We start from the raw sequence: 12,487 nt of genomic DNA, 5'->3' as shown, positions 1-12,487 counted from the left end.
ATTCTATCATAAATTTGTCATGGATGTACATGCATGACAGAAAACGTGACCTACTGTGACAAACACATATCATCACAGAAGTGTTTTTTTTGTAGTGATGGCATGCTGATTATGCTAATTACATTGTTGCTAAATTTATACCACCTACTTTCACATACCATCAAAAGAAAAAGATCTTCTATGATTTAAGACATTACTTCTGGGATGACCCACATCTTTATAAAGAAGGAGTAGATGGTGTTATTAGACATTGTGTACTTGAGCATGAATAGTAACAGATCCTACGCAAGTGCCACTCTGAGGCTTATGGAGGACACCATGCTGGAGACAGAACTGCACATAAGGTATTGCAATCCAGTTTTTATTGTCCTACTCTCTTCAAGGATGCCCGTAAGTTTGTTTTGTCTTGTGATGAATGTCAGAGAATTGGTAATATTAGTAGACGTCAAGAAATGCCTATGAATTATTCACTTGTTATTGAACCATTTGATGTTTGGGGCTTTGATTATATGGGACCGTTTCCTTCCTCTAATGGGTATACACATATTTTAGTTGCTGTTGATTATGTTACTAAGTGGGTAGAAGCTATTCCAACTAGTAGTGCTGATCATAACACCTCTATTAAGATGCTTAAAGAAGTTATTTTTCCGAGGTTTGGAGTCCCTAGATATCTAATGACTGATGGTGGTTCACATTTTATTCATGGTGCTTTTTGTAAAATGCTTGCTAAGTATGATGTTAATCATAGAATTGCATCTCCATATCATCCACAGTCTAGTGGTCAAGTATAATTAAGTAATAGTGAGCTTAAATTAATTTTGCAAAAGATTGTTAATAGATCTAGAAAGAATTGGTCCAAGAAACTTGATGATGCATTATGGGCTTATGGAACTGCATATAAAAATCCTATGGGTATGTCTCCATATAAAATGGTTTATGGTAAAGCATGTCACTTACCTATTGAACTAGAACATAAGGCATATTGGGCTATTAAAGAGCTCAACTACGACTTCAAACTTGCCGGTGAGAAGAGGCTTTTTAACATTAGCTCACTTGATGAATGGAGAACCCATGCCTACGAGAATGCCAAACTGTTTAAAGAAAAAGTTAAAAGATGGCATGATAAAAGGATACAAAAGGTGAGTTTAATGTAGGTGATTATGTATTGTTATACAACTCTCGTTTAAGATTTTTTGCAGGCAAACTCCTCTCTAAATGGGAAGGCCCTTACATCATCGAGGAGGTCTATCGTTCCGGTGCCATAAAAATCAACAACTTTGAAGGCACAAATCCGAGGGTGGTGAACGGTCAAAGAATCAAACATTATATCTCAGGTAATCCCATAAATGTTGAAACTAATGTTATTGAAACCGTAACCCCGGAGGAATACATAAGGGACACTTTCCAGAACGTTTCAGACTCCGAAAAGGAATAGGTAAGTGGTACGGTAAGTAAACCGACCCCAAAATAGTTCTAATGGCAATTTTTCTCCATTTTGGAATATTTAAGAAAATAGGAGAATAAGAAGTAGTCCAGGAAGGACACGAGGCGTCCACGAGGGTGGAGGGCGCGCCCACTGCCTCATGGGCACCTCGTGTGCTCTTTGGACTTTGTTTTCTTGCATGATACTTCCTTTGTTCGGCAAAAATTCATTATATAATCTCCCGAAGGTTTTGACCACCGTATCACGCAAATATCTTCTGTCTTTGTTTCGAGCTACTTTTCTGACAGATCTTGATCGCCAAGGCGTCTTCAAGTGCCCCCAAGGACAAATTCTTCGAGAAGGTCATCAACCCCTACCTCACGGAGGTGCTGCAACACCCTCAAAGCATTGAGATGCGTGAGGGGTTGTTGCACATCCGCGATGTTGAGGGACCAAGGAGGACTAGAAGCATGGAGACAAGGCTCGAGGCATTGGAGCAACAAGTTTTCAAGTGCCAGGAGATGGTGGAATGTGGACTCGACTCCAATCATATAATGATCATGGAATTCACCAACAACCACAAGCTGGATGACAAGAACATTGGGGAGGCCATCTTCAAGCTTCACGAGAAAATCGAGCGCCTCCAAGCCCAGATCTATGACCTCCAAAACCAAAACTGCGAGTATGAATTTAGATTCAAGAGGATGAGTTTGGCTGCAGATCTGAGGATCCCGGAGACTCGATCATCCTTCTATGATGGTGAGCCTATGCCTTGGAAGATGGACGACAAGCCTACATCATCAACAACTCCATCATCACCACCTCCGAGGAAGGAAACATAAACACATGGGTATGGGCACTCCCCTTGGCAACTGCCAAGCTTGGGGGAGTGCCCCGGTATCATATCACCATCATACTTTTATCTTTACCGTTTTTCTTAGTTCGATCCTTTTGGTAATATCTTGATCTAGTAGAATAATGTTTTAGTATGATCTAGTTTTGAGTTTGCTTTATGATCCTTCTATGTAATCGAGTCCGTGAGCTATATATAATAAAGATTAGTGTTGAGTCAAGGGCTTGATTATTTTGCTATGATCTTGAGGGAATAGAATAAAAGAGAAAGAAATAAAAAGGAATAAAGAGATCATATGGATATTATGGAGAGTAATGACTTCACATATAAAGAGTATGATGAATAAAAATTGTTGAGAGTTGAGAAACATAGTTTTGGTCATCGTTGCAATTAATAGGAAGTAATAAAGAAAGAGAGGTTTTCACATATAAATATACTATCTTGGACATCTTTTATGATTGTGAGCACTCATTAAAGTATGATAGGCTAAAGAGTTGACGTTGGACAAGGAAGACAACGTAATGGGTTATGTTTTCTTACATCTAAGATAAATTATATTGTCATGGATCATCCAACATGTTGAGCTTGCCTTTCCCTCTCATGCTAGCCAAATTCTTTGCACCAAGTATAGATACTACCTGTGCTTCCAAATATCCTTAAACCTAGTTTTGCCATGATAGTCCACCATATCTACCTATGTATTGAGTAATATCCTTCAAGTAAGTTGTCATCGTTGCAAGAAATAAAAATTGCTCTCTAATTATGTATGATTTATTAGTGTGGAGAGAATAAGCCTTACACGATCTTGTGATGTGGAAGAAATAAAAGCGACAGACGGCATAATAAAGGTCCATATCACAAGTGGCAATATAAAGTGACGTTCTTTCGCATTAAGATTTTGTGCATCCAACCATAAAAGCACATGACAACCTCTGCTTCCCTCTACGAAGGACTTATCTTTTATTCTTGTCTTATACTTCATGCAAGAGTCGCGGTGATCTTCACCTTTCCTTTTTAAATTTTATCCTTTGGCAAGCACAATGTGTTGGAAAGATCTTGATATATATGGCTAATTGGATGTGGGTTTTCATGAACTATTATTGTTGACATTACCCTTGAGGTAAAAAGTTGGGAGGCAAAACTATAAGCCCTATCTTTCTCTGTGTCCGAATAAAACTTATAACCATAAATATCGCGTGAGTGTTAGCAATTGTGAAAGACTTGCTGAGAAGCTCTTATATTGACTCTTTCCTTTGTTATGATAAATTGCAATTGCTTCAATGACTGAGATTATAGTTTGTTGGTTTTCAATGAAGTTTCTGATTCATACTTGAGTATGTGATTGAATTGTTACTTTAGCATAAGAGATCATATGACAATATATATATATATATATAATGTTGTTCTAAGAATGATCATGATGCCCTCATATCCGTATTTTATTTTATCGACACCTCTATCTCTAAACGTGTGGACATATTTTTCGATTTCGGCTTTCGCTTGAGAACAAGCGAGGTCCAAGCTTGGGGGAGTTGATACCTCCAATTTGCATCATGCTTTTATATCGATATTTATTGCATTATGGGCTATTATTACACATTATGTCACAATACTTATGCCTTTTCTCTCTTATTTTAGAAGGTTTACATGAAGAGGGGGAATGCCGGCAGCTGGAATTCTGGGCTGGAAAAGGAGCAAATATTAGAGACCTATTCTGCACATCTCCAAAAGTCCTGAAACTCCACGGGAATTATTTTCAGAATATATAAAAAATATTGGGCGAAAGAAGTACCAGAGGGGGCCCACCCACCGTCCACGAGGGTGGGGGGCGCGCCCCCCTACCTCGTTGGCCCCCTGGTGGCCCTCTGATGCGCATCTTTGGCTATATGGAGTCTTTCGTCGAGGAAAAAATCATAAGCTAGCTCACGGGACGAAACTCCGCCGCCACGAGGCGGAACCTTGGCAGAACCAATCTAGGGCTCCGGCGGAGCTGTTCTGCCGGGGAAACTTCCCTCCGAGAAGGGAAAATCATCACCATCATCATCACCAACGATCCTCCCATCGGGAGGGGGTCAATCTCCATGAACATCTTCACCAGCACCATCACATCTCAAACCCTAGTTCATCTCTTGTATCCAATCTTTGTATCCAAACCTCAGAGTGGTGCATGTGGGTTGCTAGTAGTGTTGATTACTCCTTGTAGTTGATGCTAGTTGGTTTATTTGGTGGAAGATCATATGTACAGATCCATTATGCATATTAATACCCCTCTGATTATGAACATGAATATGCTTTGTGAGTAGTTACGTTTGTTCCTGAGGACATGGGAGAAGTCTTGCTATAAGTAGTCATGTGAATTTGGTATTCGTTCGATATTTTGATGAGATGTATGTTGTCATCCCTCTAGTGGTGTCATGTGAACGTCGACTACATGACACTTCACCATTGTTTGGGCCTAGAGGTAGGCATTGGGAAGTAATAAGTAGATGATGGGTTGCTAGAGTGACAGAAGCTTAAACCCTAGTTTATGCGTTGCTTCGTAAGGGGCTCATTTGGATCCATATGTTTCATGCTATGGTTAGGTTTACCTTAATACTTCTGTTGTAGTTGCGGATGCTTGCAATAGGGGTTAATCACAAGTGGGATGCTTGTCCAAGTAAGGGCAGTACTCAAGCACCGTTCCACCCACATATCAAATTATCAAAGTACCGAACGTGAATCATATGAACATGATGAAAACTAGCTTGACGATAATTCCCATGTGTCCTCGGGAGCCCTTTCCTTTATATAAGAGTTTGTCTAGGCTTGTCCTTTGCTACAAAAAGGATTGGGCCATCTTGCTGCACCTTATTTACTTTTATTACTTATTACCCGTTACAAATTAATTTAACACAAAACTATCTGTTACCGATAATTTCAGTGCTTGCAGAGAATACCTTGCTGAAAACCGCTTATCATTTCCTTCTGCTCCTCGTTGGGTTCGACACTCTTACTTATGGAAAAGGCTACGATAGATCCCCTACACTTGTGGGTCATCACTATCTGCACCATCCCGGTCGGATCTGCGTTCAAGTTCATCAAGGGCCTCGTGAGCCGGTTCGGGGTCCCTAATCGCATCATCATTGACAATAGCTCGCAGTTCACTAGCAATCTCTTCAAGACATATTGTGCTAACCTTCGAACGCAGATCCGCTATGCTTCGGTGGCACACCCTACGAGCAATGGTCAGGCCGAACGCGCCAACGCGGAGGTCTTGAGAGGCCTCAAGACCAGGACCTTCAAGAAGAAGCTCGAGGCTTGCGGCAGGGGCTGGCACGATGAGCTCCAGTCTGTGCTGTGGTCCATCCACACCACTGCCACGCAGCCAACAGGCGAGACCCCGTTCTTCCTCGTCTATGGAGCAAAAGTGGTTCTCCCTCATGAGGTCAAGCATCACTCTGCGCAGGTCCTGGCATTTGATGAGGCGCAACAGGATGCCATGCAGGGGATGGACCTCGTGCTGGGGGAGGAACGCCGCCGTGAAGCCACGTTTCGAGCAACAAGATACCAGCAGGCGCTACGGCGGTATCACTGTCGCAGCGTCCGCTCCAGGACGCTCGAGGTGGGTGGCCTCATCCTAAGGCGGGTGTTCTCCAGGGGACGGCTGCATAAGCTTTCACCCATGTGGGAGGGCCCATTTAAGGTGACCCACGTCTCCAGTCCTGGCGTCGTGCGTATGGAGATGCAGGACGGGGTCCCCATCCAGAACGCGTGGAACATCCAGTACCTCCGGAAATTCTACCCATGAAGCAAGGCCCGATGCCTGTGAAGCAAGGCCCAGTGCCTGTTGATACGTCTCCAACGTATCTATAACTACTCCATGCTATTATATTATCTATTTTGGATGTTAATGGGTTTGTTTTACACTTTTATATCATTTTGGGACTAACCTACTAATCGGAGGCCCAGGCCAAATTGCTATTTTTTTGCCTATTTTAGGGTTTCGAAGAAAATGAATATCAAACGGAGTCCAAACAAAATGAAACCTTCGGGAATGTGATTTTCTCAACGAACGTGATACAGGATACTTGGAGTGGGCGTCAAGAAACAACAGAGGAAGCCACGAGGCAGGGGGCGCGCCTACCCCCCCTAGGCGCGCCCTCCACCCTCGTGGGCCCTCAGTTGCTCCACCGACATACTTCTTCCTCCTATATATATCCACGTACCCCCCAAACATCCAGGAGCACCAGGAAAACCTAATTCCACCGACGCAACCTTCTGTACCCAAGAGATCCCATCTTGGGGCCTTTTCCAGAGCTCCACTAGAGGGGGCATCGATCATGGAGGGCCTCTACATCAACTCCATGGCCTCTCCGGTGATGTTTGAGTAGTTTAATTCAGACCTTCTGGGCCATAGTTATGAGCTAGATGGCTTCTTCTCTCTCTTTAGATCTCAATACAAAGTTCTCCTCGATCTTCTTGGAGATCTATTTGATGTAATCTTCTTTTGCGGTGTGTTTGTCAAGATCCAATGAATTGTGGGTTTATGATCCAGATTATCTATGAACAATATTTGATTCTCCTCTGAATTCTTTTATGTATGATTGGTTTATATTTGCAAGTCTCTTCGAATTATTAGTTTGGTTTGGCCTACTAGATTGATCTTTCTTGCAATGGGAGAAGTGCTTAGCTTTGGGTTCAATCTTGCGGTGCTCGATCCCAGTGAAAGGGAACCGACACGTATTGCATTATTTCCATCGAGGATAAAAAGATGGGGTTTATATCATATTGCATGAGTTTATCCCTCTACATCATGTCATCTTCCTTAAAGCATTACTCTGTTCTTATGAACTTAATACTCTAGATGCATGCAGGACAGCGGTCGATGTGTGGAGTAATAGTAGTAGATGCAGAATCGTTTCGGTCTACTTGTCTCGGACGTGATGCCTATATACATGATCATACCTAGATATTCTCATAACTATGCTCAATTCTATCAATTGCTCGACAGTAATTCGTTCACCCACCGTAATACTTATGCTCTTGAGAGAAGCCACTAGTGAAACCTATGGCCCCCGGGTCTATCTTCTATCATATTAATCTTCCAATTCTTAGTTATTTCTATTTGCCGTTTATTTTACTTTGCATCTTTATTTATCTTTATCATATAAATACCAAAAATATTATCTTATCATATCTATCAGATCTCACTCTCGTAAGTGACCGTGAAGGGTTTGACAACCCCTTTATCGCGTTGGTTGCGAGGTTCTTATTTTTTGTGTAGGTGCGTGGGACTTGAGCGTGATCTCCTACTGGATTGATACCTTGGTTCTCAAAAACTGAGGTAAATACTTACCCTACTTTACTGCATCACCCTTTCCTCTTCAAGGGAAAACCAACGCAGTGCTCAACAGGTAGCAAGAAGGATTTCTGGCGCCGTTGCCGGGGAGATTCAAGCACAAGTCAAGACATACCAAGTACCCATCACAAACTCTTATCCCTCGCATTATATTATTTGCCATTTTCCTCTTGTTTTCCTCTTCCCCACTTCACCCTTGTCATTTTATTCGCCCTTCTTCTTTTTGTCTTTCCCTTTGCTTTGATGTCTTACTTGGCTCGTTTGCTCGTTTGGCTGGAATAGTTGTTTATTTATTGCTAAAAAGAGAACCTAAGATCTATGGATCCTCATCTGCTTGATAATCTTTTTAAGAAATACAATTATGATGAACCAATTGCTAGTGAGTTCTGTGCACTAGATTATCTTTATGAAGTTTTGCTTGAAATTCGTGAATCTGAAAATTGTGATGAAGTAATTTATGGAGTGATTCACGATGGATCTTTGAATAGAAAGCATGATTGCAATGATGATAGTATAAATTCTATTAATGTAAATTGTGCTTATAATATGCAAAACCCTAAGCTTGGGGATGCTAGTTTTGCTATGTCTACTACTTGTTACAATGATCATGATTGGGGTGATTCTTCTTATGATCTTGAAAATTTATTTAAGCCCCATGATGAATATGAGATTGATTATAATGTTTGCAATAATATTGAAAGTGGGTTTGGAAGAGTGTCAACTTTAGATCCCACAGATTTGGAGAATGTTCAATCTTATGAAGTTTTTGATAAAAGTGGGTTTGGAAAGGTCATGACTTTAGTTAATGTTAATCCCACTATATTGGAGGAGTGTCAACTTTGCATACATGTGGATCGTGTTAAGAATATATTTTGTGATAGCTATATTGTTGAATTTTCTTATGATCCTACATGTAATTATTATGAGAGAGGAAAATATGGTTGTAGAAATTTTCATGTTACTAAATTAGCTCTCGTTATGTTGAGATTGCTATTGTTTCTTTCCACTTCCTTGCATATGCTAATTTTTGCTTGCTATGATAATTTGTTTTCTTATAAAATGCCTATGCATAGGAAGTATGTTAGACTTAGATGTGTTTGTCACATGCTTTATGATGCTCCTTTTGTGCTTCAATTCTTGTATTTCACGTGAGCATCACTGAAATTGTCAATGCCTAGCTAAAAGGCTTTAAAGAAAAGCGTTTGTTGGGAGACAACCCAATATTTTTCCTTGCCGTTATTTAAAAAATAATTTATCTAGCCTCTGTTTTGGTCGTGTTTTTTGTGTTTAATTAGTGTTTGTGCCAAGTAGATCCGTTGGGAAGACTTGGGGAAAGTCTTTTTGATCTTGCTGTAAAAAACAGAAACTTTAGCGCCCACGAGAATCGCTGCCATTATTATTTGTAATGTGATATTTAGTTAATTATTTTTCAAGATCATTAATAGATAAATTCCTCACGTCCAGAAATTTATTTTAGAATTTTTGGGGTTCCAGAAGTTTGTATTAGCTACAGATTACTACAGACTGTTCTGTTTTTGACAGATTCTGTTTTTCGTGTGTTGTTTGCTTATTTTGATGAATCTATGGCTAGTAAAAGAGTTTATAAACCATAGAGAAGTTGGAATGCAGTAGGTGTAACACCAATATAAATCAAGAATGATTTCATTACAGTACCTTGAAGTGGTTTTTTGTTTTCTCTCGCTAACGGAGCTCACGAGATTTTCTATTTTGAGTTTTGTGTTGTGAAGTTTTCAAGTTTCGGGTAAAGATTTGATGGATTATGGAAAAAGGGGTGGAAAGAGCCTAAGCTTGAGGATTCCCATGGCACCCCAAGGTAAAATTCAAGGACACCAAAAATCCTAAGCTTGGGGATGCCCCGGAAGGCATCCCCTCTTTCATCTTCGTTGATCGGTAACTTTACTTGGAGGTATATTTTTATTCACCACATGATATGTGTTTTGCTTGGAGCGTCTTGTATAATTTGAGTCTTTGCTTTTTATTTTACCACAATCATACTTTCTGTACACACCCTTTGAGGGAGACTCACATGATTGGGAATTTATTAGAATACTCTATGTGCTTCACTTATATCTTTTGAGCTATATAGTTTTGCTCTAGTTCTTCACTTATATCCTTTAGAGCACGGCGGTGGTTTTATTTTATAGAAATAATTGATCTCTCATGCTTCAATTATATTATTTTGAGAGTCCTTTGGAACAACATGGCAATAATAAAAACTTTCATACAAGTGCATTGAATACTATGAGAAGTTTGATACTTGATAACTGTTTTGATATATGGAGATGGTGATATTACAGTCATGCTAGTTGAGCAATTGTGCATTTGAGAAATACTTGTGTTAAAGTTTGTGATTCCCATAGCATGCACGTATGGTGAACCTGTGACGCCCCAAGACCGATGCGCCAGGTGTCTTCTAGTTATTCGTTGTTGTTGCCTTGTCATTTGCTTGCGTGTTGCATTTTATCATGTCATCACATGCATTGCATCATCATGTTTTCAAAACTTGCATCCGTCCCGGTCTCCGTTCTCTCCGTTGTCCGTTCTGAGCCCAAACACACTTGCACGCGCCTGCGGCATGTTCGAAATATTATTTTATAAGTGGCCGGAAAATGTACTCGAAATGGGTTGAAAGTTGGCATGCGGTGTTGTTATGTTGTAGGTAGGCCGCCTGCCAAGTTTCATCGCATTTGGAGTCCGTTTGACGCCCCAACGGATAACTATAGCGACATTATAGTCGGTCAAAACGTCGGACGTTTTCGGTCTCGGGAAATAGTTGCCTGGCTGCACCCCTCTCCTCTCTCGTCAGCCCGCGAGCCTCCTCGCGCGCGCGCCCGAAAGCTGTCCCGGACCCGACCCGGGTAGTCATCACCGTTGGATCCGCATCATCCCCTAACATCTACAAAACATCTCCGTTTTGTTCATTGGGCTCCCTAGCTATTTTTCTCGGACCGAGCATATTTTTTGTGAGTCCAAGAAAATTACCCGCATGTTCAAATTTGTTCCCTAAATCCCTCTTCTTTTTCTTCTCTCTATTTTTTTTCTTTCTTGTCTCCCTCTTTCTTCTAAGAAGTGTAAGAGTGAGAGAGCACCAAGCCCAGCAGGGGTCGGCAGCCCAGCCAGGCCGACCGGCCTCCAAGGCCCAGACTTTTCCCTCCTAAGGCCCAAGGCCATCCATCCCCAGGCCTAACCCTAGCCTTCCCCGCTCGACCACGTGACCTCTCCTGATCCCCTCTCCCTCCGCCGCCAGAGAGCATCGCCTCGTCCCCATTTTTCCTCTCCCTCCGATCGATCCCCACGCTCCTCTCTCCTCTCGCTCTCTCCCTCGCCCATAGCGCCTCGCCTCGCTGCTACCTCCATGTCACCCTGCAACTTCCAGTCATACCGCGCCCTGCTTCACCTGGTCTTCCCGTGCGCCGGAGACCTGCCATGCACCACCTCTGACTCCCTCTCGTTCTCATCCCGCGCCGTAGGACGTCGCCTCCGGCCGGATCCAGCCGCCCTCGGCCTCTCCTCGAGCACTGGCCGCCCACAGCTCGCCGGAGAGACCCCTCCTTGCCACCCCATTGTGCACCAAAAGTCAGGGCTGCCATGGACAAGACCCCCTGCGACCACGTCCCTGCCATCCCCGCGCCCTGCTGCCTCCTGGGGTGCTGCACCGTCGCCCGTTCGTCTTCAACCGCAGGAGCGCAGTTCTCCTTCTACCCCATCCAGATCTGGCTGGCCTCCGCCGCCATTGCCCGTTCCCAGCCGGATCCAACTCCGGTGCCCCGTCCCCTTCTGTGTTGACCTCCACCATCAGCACCTGGCAGCACCTACTCGTTCCGTGACTTGTGCTGATGCTGCTGCTCGCCTTGCGCTGATGAGCCCCGGCGCCCCCTTTGCTTTGTTGCACGCCCATGGCTTCCTTGTCACTCGTGATGCACCTCCCCGATGGCCACCAGTGCACATCCACCTCGTCCTGCCGTTGTTGCCTCCATGTTGCTGCTCCGAAAGCCAAGTACAACTATAAGAATGATTTCATTACAGTACCTGGAAGTGGTTTTTTGTTTTCTTTCGCAAACAGAGCTCACGAGATTTTCTATTTTGAGTTTTGTGTTGTGAAGTTTTCAAGTTTCGGGTAAAGATTTGATGGATTATGGAAAAAGGGGTGGAAAGAGCCTAAGCTTGGGGATTCCCATGGCACCCCAAGGTAAAATTCAAGGACACCAAAAATTCTAAGCTTGGGGATGCCCCGGAAGGCGTCCCCTCTTCCATCTTCGTCTATCGGTAACTTTACTTGGAGCTATATTTTTATTCACCACATGATATGTGTTTTTCTTAGAGCGTCTTTTATAATTTGAGTCTTTGCTTTTTAGTTTACCACAATCATACTTTCTGTACACACCCTTTGAGGGAGACTCACATGATTGGGAATTTATTAGAATACTCTATGTGCTTCACTTATATCTTTTGAGCTATATAGTTTTGCTCTAGTTCTTCACTTATATCTTTTAGAGCACGGCAGTGGTTTTATTTTATAGAAATAATTGATCTCTCATGCTTCACTTATATTATTTTGAGAGTCCTTTAGAACAACATGGCAATAATAAAAACTTTCATACAAGTGCATTGAATACTATGAGAAGTTTGATACTTGATAATTGTTTTGATATATGGAGATGGTGATATTAGAGTCATGCTAGTTGAGCAGTTGTGAATTTGAGAAATACTTGTGTTAAAGTTTGTGATTCCCGTAGCATGCACGTATGGTGAACCTGTGACGCCCCGAGACCGATGCGCCAGGTGTCTTCCAGTTATTCGCTGTCGTTGCCTTGTCATTTGCTTGCGTGTTGCATTTTATCATGTCATCACA

The sequence above is a fragment of the Triticum dicoccoides genome, chromosome 2A (genome assembly GCF_002162155.2).
Source record: "Triticum dicoccoides isolate Atlit2015 ecotype Zavitan chromosome 2A, WEW_v2.0, whole genome shotgun sequence".
Classification (NCBI taxonomy): domain Eukaryota; kingdom Viridiplantae; phylum Streptophyta; class Magnoliopsida; order Poales; family Poaceae; genus Triticum; species Triticum dicoccoides.
The sequence above is the reverse complement of the archived record's forward strand: the minus strand, read 5'-3'. Positions refer to the sequence as shown.